The sequence below is a fragment of the Cicer arietinum genome, chromosome 2 (assembly GCF_000331145.2).
Source record: "Cicer arietinum cultivar CDC Frontier isolate Library 1 chromosome 2, Cicar.CDCFrontier_v2.0, whole genome shotgun sequence".
Classification (NCBI taxonomy): Eukaryota; Viridiplantae; Streptophyta; class Magnoliopsida; order Fabales; family Fabaceae; genus Cicer; species Cicer arietinum.
The window spans coordinates 21,563,294-21,575,342 of record NC_021161.2 but is presented as its reverse complement, the minus strand read 5'-3'; positions in this window follow the sequence as shown (position 1 = coordinate 21,575,342).

The window sequence follows — 12,049 nt, the reverse complement described above, 5'->3', positions numbered from 1 at the left end:
TAAGATGTAAATATAAAAAGTGGTATTCATTCTAGACAAAAGTTATAAATATAAAATTTTAAAATTGTTCAACTTACAAAATTAAAATATCAATATAATTTTTTAAAGATTAAAGTATATTGTAAGAAAAGTTTGAAATCCTCCCTAATTGGAGATCTCATGCTAATATTTTGATTGCACTTATTGATAATTAACCCTAACCGGAGTGTAGATACCTTTCACAAACTCAGAATTTGTTTTTAATTAAAAAGTATACTATAATAATGAGTAGGCACCAATAGTATCTTTGTTTAAAAATAATATTAGTTTCAAAATTGTCAAGGTAGCAAGTTCCAAAATTCAATAACTGGTTGATATTTAGTATAAGCTAAATTATTAAAAATAATTATTTGTTTATTACTTTACTATTTTCGGAAGTTATTGATAAAGCAAAATAATTAATAGATTACAGATGCATTTTCGCCCTGCATTTTCGGAAGTTTACTATTTAATTTTTTTATTTAATCATTTAAGTGACACGTCGTTTGTAATAACTTTTATATTTTGATTTGTTTGCATAACTAGCTTGTTTTTAGAGATTTTAATAATTAAATGTCATGTTGCGGTTATAATGTTAACGTGTGTATAATAATACGAGTGCGATAATTATAAAAATAAATGATTATCATATTAATCTTATATGTTTTGTTTAGAAAAATTCTAAGAACCACATTGACTTTTCATTTTTTAGGTTTGAAGAATTTTTAAATTTTTTTATTTTTAAGAAAACTGAATTTAAAAAATATATTTATTTTTTATTTTGCCACATCAACACTATTATATACATATTAATATCTTAAAGGCCACATTATATTTTTTTAACAGAACTTATAAAAAATAACATTATATTTATGTATGTGTATTATAACTTAAAAGTTAAGTAGCTAATGAAATATAAATTAAATGAGTAAATCAAAAATAAATAAATAAAACTTATAGACATCAAAGGAAATTGAGAAAAATTTAAAAGAGTAATTTTTTATTATCGTGTCAATAACTATTTTTTATTGACAACGTATGATGATTATGTTTACCGAAAGTCTAGAATTATGTTTATTATTAAAGAAATTATCAAGCAACCTTGTAGTTGTCAAAGTTTAAACACTTTACCTACCTCAATAACCCTTCAATGGCTCAATATTCTCGAAAGCCAATTAAAGAATATATTATTTAATAAATCTACTTTTGATTTTCATACCTATTTATCTTGTCGACTATATTCATATGTTTCACAACAATTAAATTCTTAGAAATTGTAGTGATGAAAATCAAAGCTTTTAATTTGTGTTTCCTTTGTGCATTGTTTCTTTTATCTGTTGTGGCAACAGAGACATTAAAAGAAGGTAAACAATATACAAAAGAGTCAAAGAAAAATGTTTTGGTAGATAAGCTTGATGGTGGGCGAAAACCCATAGATATAGAATCTTTTGATCCAAATAAGCCCGTTGGTGCGGGAAATAAAACAAGGGAAGAAAGGATGATGGAAAAGGAAGCAAAGCAGAAGGAAAGGGAAGCAAAGCAGAAGGAAAGGAAAGAAAAGCAGAATGAAATAGATTTGGCAAAGGAAGCAAAGCAGAAGGAAAAAGCTTTGGCAAAGGAAGCAAAGGAGCAGGAAAAGATAGACAAAAAGAAGAGAGAGAAAGCAAGGAAATGGGGAGTACAAATGTCAAGGAGAATTAATAAATTAAAGGAACAACTAGCAAAGAAAAGGTTAAAGGCATCAATCGCAAGGGCAAAGGAAATAGCAAGGGAAGAAAGGGAAAGGGAAATGGGAAGAGTCAGAGAAAAGCCCAACGAGGAGAAATAAAATAAGGGAAGAAATGGAAAGGGAAAGGGAATGGGTCAGAGAGAAGGCCAAGGCATTATTAGTTGTAAAAATAAAATATAAAATAAAGCATACACTATAAATATACAAAATAGTAATAATAATAAGATTGACGTTGTATACCTTTCAAAAAAATATTGGTGGTATATGTTTTACTTACCATGTATAATTATTTATGTAAACTTATGTAGGTGATCATTTTTATTTTTATTTTTATAACAGATTTGCTTCTTTAATCTCATTTAGTTCTTTTATTTATAATTTATGGATAATTAATTAATTATTTTTTATCAACAAATGTCAAGATAAAAATCCATCTTGAATTATTATTAATAATTTTAATTTTTTTACAGTATTTTTTATTAAAAATAATGAATTCATGATCCTCTTCTTTACTATACCTATTAGATAACCAACTTTTTAATACTGAATCTAAATGATAATTCAAATTTATGATCATAAATGAACAAATAGTAGAAATATGCAAAAACAAATATCCCATCGCACGAAATAAAATTATTCCCTCAAAAACTAAACCATTTAAATTATGTGGAATGTGTTCAATTTAAGATCCTTGGTGCGATGGGAGCATTAGGTGTTGATGTCAAGGTTAAATTGTGGGTCAATGTGAGGGAAATAAAGTCTAGTCTTATGAACATGGACGGTTAATTTTTAAAAGAGTCTTCTTTTGGGGATCAATTTGAACGATTCTTGGTTGAAGAGACGATAAAGGTACTTTAACGATCTAAATTTTATAATAAATTATTTTATTGATTAAATATAATTTTAAATAATTAAACTGGTGTTAAAATTATTTTAGAATATATGTTAATTAAATTTAGGATTAATTTTCTTTATATGATGTTTTAATTTTGTACATGTTAGACTAAATGAATAATATAAATATCAAATATTATATTTTTATACTTTATAGTGTACACATTTTAAATATAAGATTTTAGGCGATTTTACGCTTATGGGTGTTTGTAGTTAATTTGATATTTCCTTGTATGCTGACTAATGTTAAGTGTGCACACAATTATATTTAATTATTTTTAAATTTAACTTATTTTAATTAATTATTTTACAAATAATTATTTTGAGATATTAGTAATATTGATATTGATTTTATTTATTTCTATATAGTTGTTACGGTATGATGATTTTATACAAATTCATTTTGATTTAGTAATTAATATAACTCGTTGATGTTTTATTTATTTATTTTATCATTTCGAATAATCTATAAAGATGATGTATTTTTATGTTATTATTTTGAAAACATATTATAGTAATAATTATAGTTACTATTTTGAGTATGAGAGTTTTGACTAAAATTAGATTTCCTAGAAAATGAATTTTTGACCAGACGACTGCTTACACCTTTATTTTTTTAATTCTGCATATTAATTTTGAGCTATTACAAGTTGGATTTTTATTTCCTACATCCGCTGCCTCAGACTTTACTATCCTGTGTTGGACCTTACAATTTTACTCTTGTACCTCTATATTTGCTATCTACACCACTCATTTTGCAATCAAAAAAATAAAAATTGAAAATCAGACTAATGGCAGCCAAACAATTTTTCTCCCAAATTCATTCACACCAATTCTTAATCATTTGAATCGATCCCAATCTCTGTCCACACAAAATTGGCCACTAAATCCATTTTTGGTGTCAATTTTATCAATTGTGGCTCTGTTTCATAAAAAACAACTGCGTTTCTTTCGTTGGACAAGCTATTTTTGGCCAATTCCGATCACCACATTTGTCGTCTCAAAAAAATGGTATCGTTTTTGGATTCCTCTCGTCGAAACCTTCAAGAAGAAACTAATTATTTGCATTTTTCGTTGAAATTGAAGTCGTACCATTTTGGCGCTCAAACGAGTTGGTAAGACTTTTTTTTAACAACTATTTTTATGCTCTGCATAATTTTTCAATCGCGTCTAGACAATTTTGTGAACTCGCTGTTTATTCGGATTCGCTCGTTGTACCTTGTTGGTCTACTATTGCAGTTGAAAACTTCCATTGATTTATGTGTTTGAGAAAACATCTAAATAAGGTAAGGGTTGAAAGAGCGTTTGAATTCACGGGAAAACTGTATTTCCCAAGAATTCATCCAGGACTCGCTACGTATATTCTAAATTTGTGATGAGCATATTGAAGTAACCCCATAGTTGGTGAAATAGTTGTGATTTCAATTTGTGTTTGAGAATACGGTCTTAATGGACTATCATAGGCCAACGAGGGAACAGAGAAATATTAAAAAAAATTGAAGTGGAGATTATTTTATCATAATATAAGTAGGGTCTAAAAAGCCTAATGATTTCGTGGAAGTACAACTGAATGAGCCTGATCGTGGCAGTCTGTTGTTGAGCCTTAGGCAAAATTGTTAGACCTTGGAGATATTCGGGCGGAGAATTACTAGGCGACTAAGAGGTAGCACTCCAAATATCGACAGTTACCATGCAACACACATTTTGTCGCATATATGAGTCTGAGGTTGAGTTGAGGGTGAAGTAGTAATGTCAATTTTCACGGAAAGGGGATTTGAATTGTAAATGTTCCTATTTAAAAATTCCTCAAAAACTAAAGGATTTAACTCAAGAATGATCTTGGTTAAGAAAACACAAAACGTAGAACGTTCTTGGTTAGCTTGACAAATAGAAATTCAGTTTATGTTTTAATTCAAGTAATCAATCAAGCTTAATAAATAAGGAGATAAGATAAATAATACCACAAAAGGATGTATCCTGGTTTATCTAACTTGGGCTACATCCAGTCCTTACAGTTGTGTGTTTTTCCACGAAGTGTTTAAAACAAAGAACCTTCTTAGTTTTACAGCCCCTTAGTGTTACAAGCTCTATCTTTTTCTACCCACAAAGAGATTTAATCAATTCACCTATCAGCCTTGATAAGATTTCAAACAATCTATTCAAACTATACTAAACTCTTATAGTTTGAGTTTTACAATAATGATGAGATTGTTTTGAAATAATCTGAGATGTATCAACTCTTATTTGAGATACAATTATTTACAAAGAATTCAGTACAAAAACAACAAAGTAATATGTATAATTAGAACTGAGTCTTTCTTTGAGAAAATGAGAATTTCAAGTATATGAATGTGAATGATTTGTAAGACTTGATAGCACTTGAACTTCTACAATTTTCCTGAGCATTGGCCTTTCTTTTATAGGCGTTGTGGAGCATTTAATGATAGTTAAAAAGAGATGTTGGTAGTGCTCTATCTTTTTTTACCAAAACTACTATATGTGAATAAAAATATTCAGCCTTTGAATATGTTTTGAAATCTGTTTGACTGGGCTGGTTTATTCGTTCTTGATCAAACTTATCTTGTGTTTAATGATCCTTTATGATTTACATGAATTTGTTGATGCTAAATCTTTGACCAAGAAACTCGAGTATGTTCAAATAAGTTTGGAGAATGATGATGAACTGCGACATAGATAAGGAGATTGATACTGAGCTTCTGCAGAATTGTGGAGATTGATAATCGATCTGTACTTTTAGTTTTGTACTTTTTGGAGATTGATGATCAATCTTTAGGTTCAGTGTTTGATCATTCGGAATGACTTCCTGATCAATCTGGACAACTTTGTACATATCAAGATTGATTAACTTTCATGACAGTTAAGCTGGTGAAGGTTCGTACTTATTTTAACTTGCTTGATTCACGAGCTTTTATCTTAGTGATTCGAAGGCCTTCTATGACTAGAATGGGTCCTACTTGAACCTTACCAAGTACTGATAACATTAGCATGAAATTAAGAGGCAAAATCTTTTGTAAACTAGTGGAGATTGATTGATCTTGAGGCTGTGATGATCGGTCTTGATCTTGGAGAACATTCTTCGTTTTATCCAGAATATTCTTGTTTCTTTATCTGTTCAGTTTTTATATGATTTATTTGCTTTGCTTGAATCCTATTTTTGAATTAATTCACTCAAAAACACAAGTTAAATTAACATAACATTTTAGAATCATAATTAACATTCTTAATTAACCTTTGTTTATTTTCATTAAAACTTTAATTTGAGAGTTTGTCTTAACATAGGGAATCTACGAGGACAGTTTCAAATTGAAATGTCCATCCACTGGAACATTGTCATGGTATCAAGCCTCCTAACCAAGTACTTCAAGGTTAAAATGGTACCATATTATGATGTAGAGCCTAAGTTCATGCATAACATTGCATTTTCTCGTGATTGTTTGGGTGTGATTAATGGGTATCGTGTGTGATAATTGTTTCTCTTAGAAGATTTGATGTTATAGTGAAATGTATTGATTTTCTTTGAGTGATTTTGACTTTATAATGTGAGGTATTTCCTTGAAGAATGTTTGTGTAACGATATGGTTTATTTATGATTAATTGTGTGTTCTTCTTACGTACTTATATTATATTATTAACATGATTTTAAAACTCACCTCATTCGTTGTTTGTGTTTGACTGACTTGGTCATGCGTTTGAATAATCTCAGTTATTACAGGTTCATGAGTCTTGAAGTTCAAGTTAGGAGAATCCCCACTCTGTTAGGTTATATCAAGAATAAGAACTGTGAATCGTATTTTAATTTTACTTTTTTTTTATTAGAAATGACTTTTTGTATGAAAATCTTATAAGCACTAGTAAGTTTTTGAATTTAAATTAAGAAATTTTAGTTAAATCAACTATATGTTGAGACAAAATCTCTCTCAAATGATTTTAATGATAACAAAATTACTTAAAGGATTATGATTGTGGTTAATGTCTAATCTGTGCTTTTGAGTGAATTCATTTAAGAAAATAGATTATTAATCATTCAGGCAAAAAGGAGAAAAATTTGATTCAAATATGGAGGATTGGAAATCGTGAGGATGGCCTTGCAAGAGGATGATACTTCAAAACTGCAGAATACTCATCCTCACCGAAACAAATGTTTTTATTCATTAAGAGAAGGCAAAACAATATTAAAGAATGAATAAATAAAGCATTTTAATCAAAGAGGTCAGAGGCCAGATTTAACTGGTACGAGGATGGGATGTACGAGGTACGAGGATGGCATTACGATGTAAGAGGATAGATCTATAGTCAACATCATTCTCAAAAGGTGAAAAAGACCTAACACTTCAACTTACAGAAATGTTGTAGCCCACAAAGTCAAAGATATAGCCTTAGAGTTCTTGAAGAATGAAAAGAGAAAGAGACAACTCATAACCAAGTACCTAGGAAGTTTGAACCTCCTGCACGAGGATGGACTGCATCTGTCCAAGGACAGTTGGATGGCAGTTCTGTAATTATGATCAAAGACCTTGGACTTTTTGATCAAGTCCCCAACAGTCATAAGATGTTTGTCACATGGAAAGAGCACTACAAGATCTCTATAAAAGGAAAGGAACTCTCCATCATCAAATACACAACAACATTGCATAAAAAGATCAAGTATCATAAAGCTATTAAGAGCAATATCCATCCTCTCTTCATACTTTCTATAATCCTACACTAGATTTTTGGAATATATTTTTAGAAAGTATTTAAGAAAAGAGAAACAATCATATTCATATGACTTTGTAATTTCCATGTGAGTTACACTTTGGAAATAGTTAGAACTTGTAGGAAACAAGGTAGTAAGCTTGGTGAGGCTAAAGAATACACAAAGTGTAATTAACCTCTATGAGAGGTTAATCAATTTGATCATTAGTGAAATCTCACAAGTGTGTGAGGACTGGACGTAGCCTTCATTGGGTGAACTAGTATAAAAGTTGTGTGTGTCATTCATTACATTTTTTCTTTCTTTTACTCAACTCTAATTTAAAGGTTTAAATAACCATCCTCAGGTTCGCATCCTCTCAGAGAGGATAGCTCTAATTCAACCCCCTTCTAGTGATATTTAGCTACATCAATTGGCATTAGAGCAAGGTTCTCTAGAAAACTACATCTAACAATGTAATAGAAAAAAGATCCAAAATGAAAAATGTCAAAAGCTAAGTATATTCCTGAATGAGGATAATCCAGCCGACCTCCCTATTTTGATGGCATAGATCATTACCACTGGAAAGGTAAGATGGGACTGTTTCTCATATCACAAGATAATAACATGTGGTATGTGGTTGAAAACGGGGATCACGTCATCAAAACCAACAACACAGACGCAACCTCTGATGAGAAACCTCATGCACAGTGGACGACATATGAAAATGGTAAGGTACTCCTAAACTCTATAGCTCATTTATTTCTAACGTGTGCTTTGAACAGGGAAGAATATGATAGAGTTGAAGAATGCAAAAATGCTAAGGAACTCTGGGGCAAAAATCATTACACTCTTGCCTAAAAAATAAGAGGATAGGGCAAAATGCAATTTTTGCAAAAATCTTGGGCATACTTTCAAAAACTGTCATGGTAAGAAGAAAGTTGACAATATAAAGAAAGGATGTTCATTATGTGGTAAACATGGGCACCATGATTCTATTTGTTATCACAAAAGGAAAATCCTCACAAGAGGAAAAACTAACCAACAAGGACCCAATGTTATATGGGTACCTAAGTTACTTTTAACCTCTAATACAGGTTCATCCTCTGATCAACAAAAGAAAGTCTTGGTACTTGGACAGGGAATAAGCACTGCTTTATTTCCTTGGAGATAAAGGATGGAGGATCAGTCACGTTTGGTAACAATGATAAAGCTCAAATAAAAGGTACCGGTATTATTGGTAAAAATAATTTTGCCAAAATTGAAAATGTTCAGTATGTGGATGGTTTATAACATAACTTGCTAAGTATTAGTCAATTATGTGATAGTGGATTTGAAGTTATTTTTAAGCCTACTCTATGTGAGGTTAAACATTCATCCTCGGGTAGAGTTTTCTTTTCTAGTTTTAGAAAAAAGAATTTATATGAACTATATCTGGATGATTTACCTACTGAATTTTGTTTTGTATCTATTCAAAAAGATAAATGGATTTGGCACAAACGAGCTAGTCACACAAGCTTAAATACTATTTCTAAATTAGCTAAATTAGAATTAGTGAAAGGTCTTCCGAATATTAATTTGACAAAGACAAAGTATGTGAAGCTTGTGTCAAAAGAAAACAAGTTAAAAGTAGCTTTCACTCAAAAAAAATTGTTTCAACAAATCACCCTTTTGAATTTATTCACATTGACCTCTTTGGTCCTATCAAAACTCCAAGTCTTAGTGGAAAAAGATATGGTTTTGTAATTGTTGATGATTTCTCTCGTTTTACATGGATTTTATTTTTAAAACATAAAGATGAAGCTTTTGAGGAATTCCACTATTTTTGCAAAAAGATTCAAAATGAAAAGGATCAAAAATTGTCTCGGCGAGAAGTGACCATGGAGGTGAATTCAAAAATGAATCATTTAAAAATCTTTTTAAAGAAAATGGTATTTCTCACAATTTTTCTTGCCCAAGAACTCCCCAACAAAATGGAGTTGTTGAAAGGAAAAATAGAACTTTACAAGAAATGGCTAGAACTATTTTAAATGTAGTCAACATTGAAAAATACTTTTGGGTCGAAGCCATCAACACAACCTTTTATGTTTCTAATCGTGCATCCGTTAGAAAAATATTAAACAAAACTCAATACGAATTATGGAAAGGGAGAAAACCAAATATTTCTTATTTTCATATATTTGGATGTTATTGCTATATTCTAAATAATAAAGAAAATTTGGGGAAGCTTTTCCCAAAATCTGATAAAGGAATTTTCTAGGATACTCCACAACGTCAAAAGGTTATAGAATATATAATCATAAGACTCAGACTGTGGAGGAATCTATGCATGTTATTTTAGATGAGTTTGATGACTTGTGCTTAGAAAATATTGATAAATATGAAGAAGATGAGCATTCATCCTCTCAAGTACACAGTCCAAATGAAGAGGATGATTATGACCCAACCTCTCAGCAACCTCCAAGAAGATGAAAAATGGTAACACATCATCCTCTTGATTGAATCATTGGAAATGCTGCCGATGGTGTTAGGACCAGAAATTCTCTAAAAGAAAATACTAACATGGCCATGATATCACAAGTTGAACCCAAAACAATTGATCAAACAATTTGTGACAAATCATGGGTTGAATCCATGATGGAAGAGATGTCGCAGTTTGAAAGAAACAAAGTGTGGAATCTTGTGCCCCATCCTCTGGACAAATTCATCATTGGAACTAAATGGATATTTAGAAACAAACAGAATAAGGATGGAGAGGTCATTAAAAATAAAGCAAGATTAGTGGCACAAGGTTACAACCAACAAGAGTGAATTGACTATGATGAAACATTCGCACCAGTTGCAAGACTTAAAGCAATAATAATCCTCCTAGCATATGCCACTCATAAAGGTATCAAACTATTCCAAATGGATGTCAAAAGTGCCTTTTTGAATGGTTTTCTAAATGAGGAGGTATGTGTTAAACAACCTCATGGCTTTGTGGATGAAAAGAATCCCAATCATGTGTTCAAACTCTCAAAAGCTCTTTATGGATTAAGCAAGCTCCTCGAGCTGGGTACAAGAGGTTGAGTTCTTTTCTAAAAGAGAATGGATTAAAATATGGAATAGAAATACTTATAAGGTGTTGGTTGATTCGTTAAAGTGTGGTATTTAATATTATTGTGATATTTGATTTAATTTCGTTAAATGTTGGGCATTTGATATTATTATGATATTTGATTTAATTTCGTTAAATGTGTGGCATTTGATATTATTGCGATATTTGATTTATTATCGTTAAATGTGTGATATTTGATATTATTGTGATATTGGATGTCGAATGAATTTTATGTATATGTTTGATTAGACATGTTTAGGTGATGTGATAATCAAAGGTGGATGCATTTTGGTAAGTTTTATGTGATTATGGTGATGTATAATTAACAATAATGATGTTATAAATTTGTGATAAGTCTATGTGATGATGTATGATTGATGAGATTGATGTTATAAGATTGTGATGACTATATGTGATGACGTGGGATTAATGATAGTGATGTTATAAATTGTGATGAGAATATTGTGATTCCAATTTGTGTTTGAGATGAAGGTCTTAATGGAGTACCATAGGCCAACGAGGGGATAAAATAAATATTGAGAATTTATGAAGTGGAGATTATTTTGTCATCATATAGCTAGGGCATGACAAGCCTAGTTATTTCGGGGAAGTACAACTGAATGAGCCTGATCGTGGCGGTGTGCTGTCGAGCCTTAAGGTAAGATTGTTAGACCTTGGAGGTATTCGAGTGGGGAATTCCTAGGTGAATTGGAGGTTGCACTCTAAATGTCGGCAGCTACCACGCAACACACGTTTACCTTGACTGTCACGTATATGTGTCTCGGGTTGAGTTGAGGGGATCTATGAGGACAGGGCCAATTTGAATTGTCCGTCCACGGGGATGGTGGCATAGTATCAAGCCTCCTAACCAAGTACTTCAGAGTTAGAATGACACCACATTGTGAAGTAGAGTCTAAGTTCATGCATAGCATTGCATTTTCTTGTGATTGTTTTGTTTTGATTACTATGTATTATGTGTGATAATAATTTATGCAATGATTTGATGTTACAGTGAAGTGTATTGATTTTCTTTGATTTTGACTATATAATGTGATGTTTTTCCTTGAAGAATGTTTGTGTAATGATACGGTTTATTGATGATTAATTGCGTGTTCATCTTATTTATATTATACTATCAACATGATTTCAAAACTCACCTCCTTCGTTGTTTGTGTTTAACTGGCTTGGCCATGCGTTTGCGAAATCGCAGTTATTAGATGTTTTTCCTTGAAGAATGTTTGTGTAATGATACGGTTTATTGATGATTAATTGCGTGTTCATCTTATTTATATTATACTATCAACATGATTTCAAAACTCACCTCCTTCGTTGTTTGTGTTTAACTGGCTTGGCCCTGCATTTGCGAAATCGCAGTTATTACAGGTTAATGAATCTCGAATTTTAAGTTTGGGAGAAACCCCGCTCTAATAGGTGATACCGGGAATTAAGAGTTGTAATGTGTATTTTACTTATGTTATTACAAATGACTTTTTACATGAAAACTTAGTACGAGTAAGTCTTGGGAATTAAATCAGGAAATTCTAATTAAATTAAGTTCGTTGATATTGTACTATTTTAATTGAGGAACAAAGTTGAATTGTTACATGTGTATTTAGAG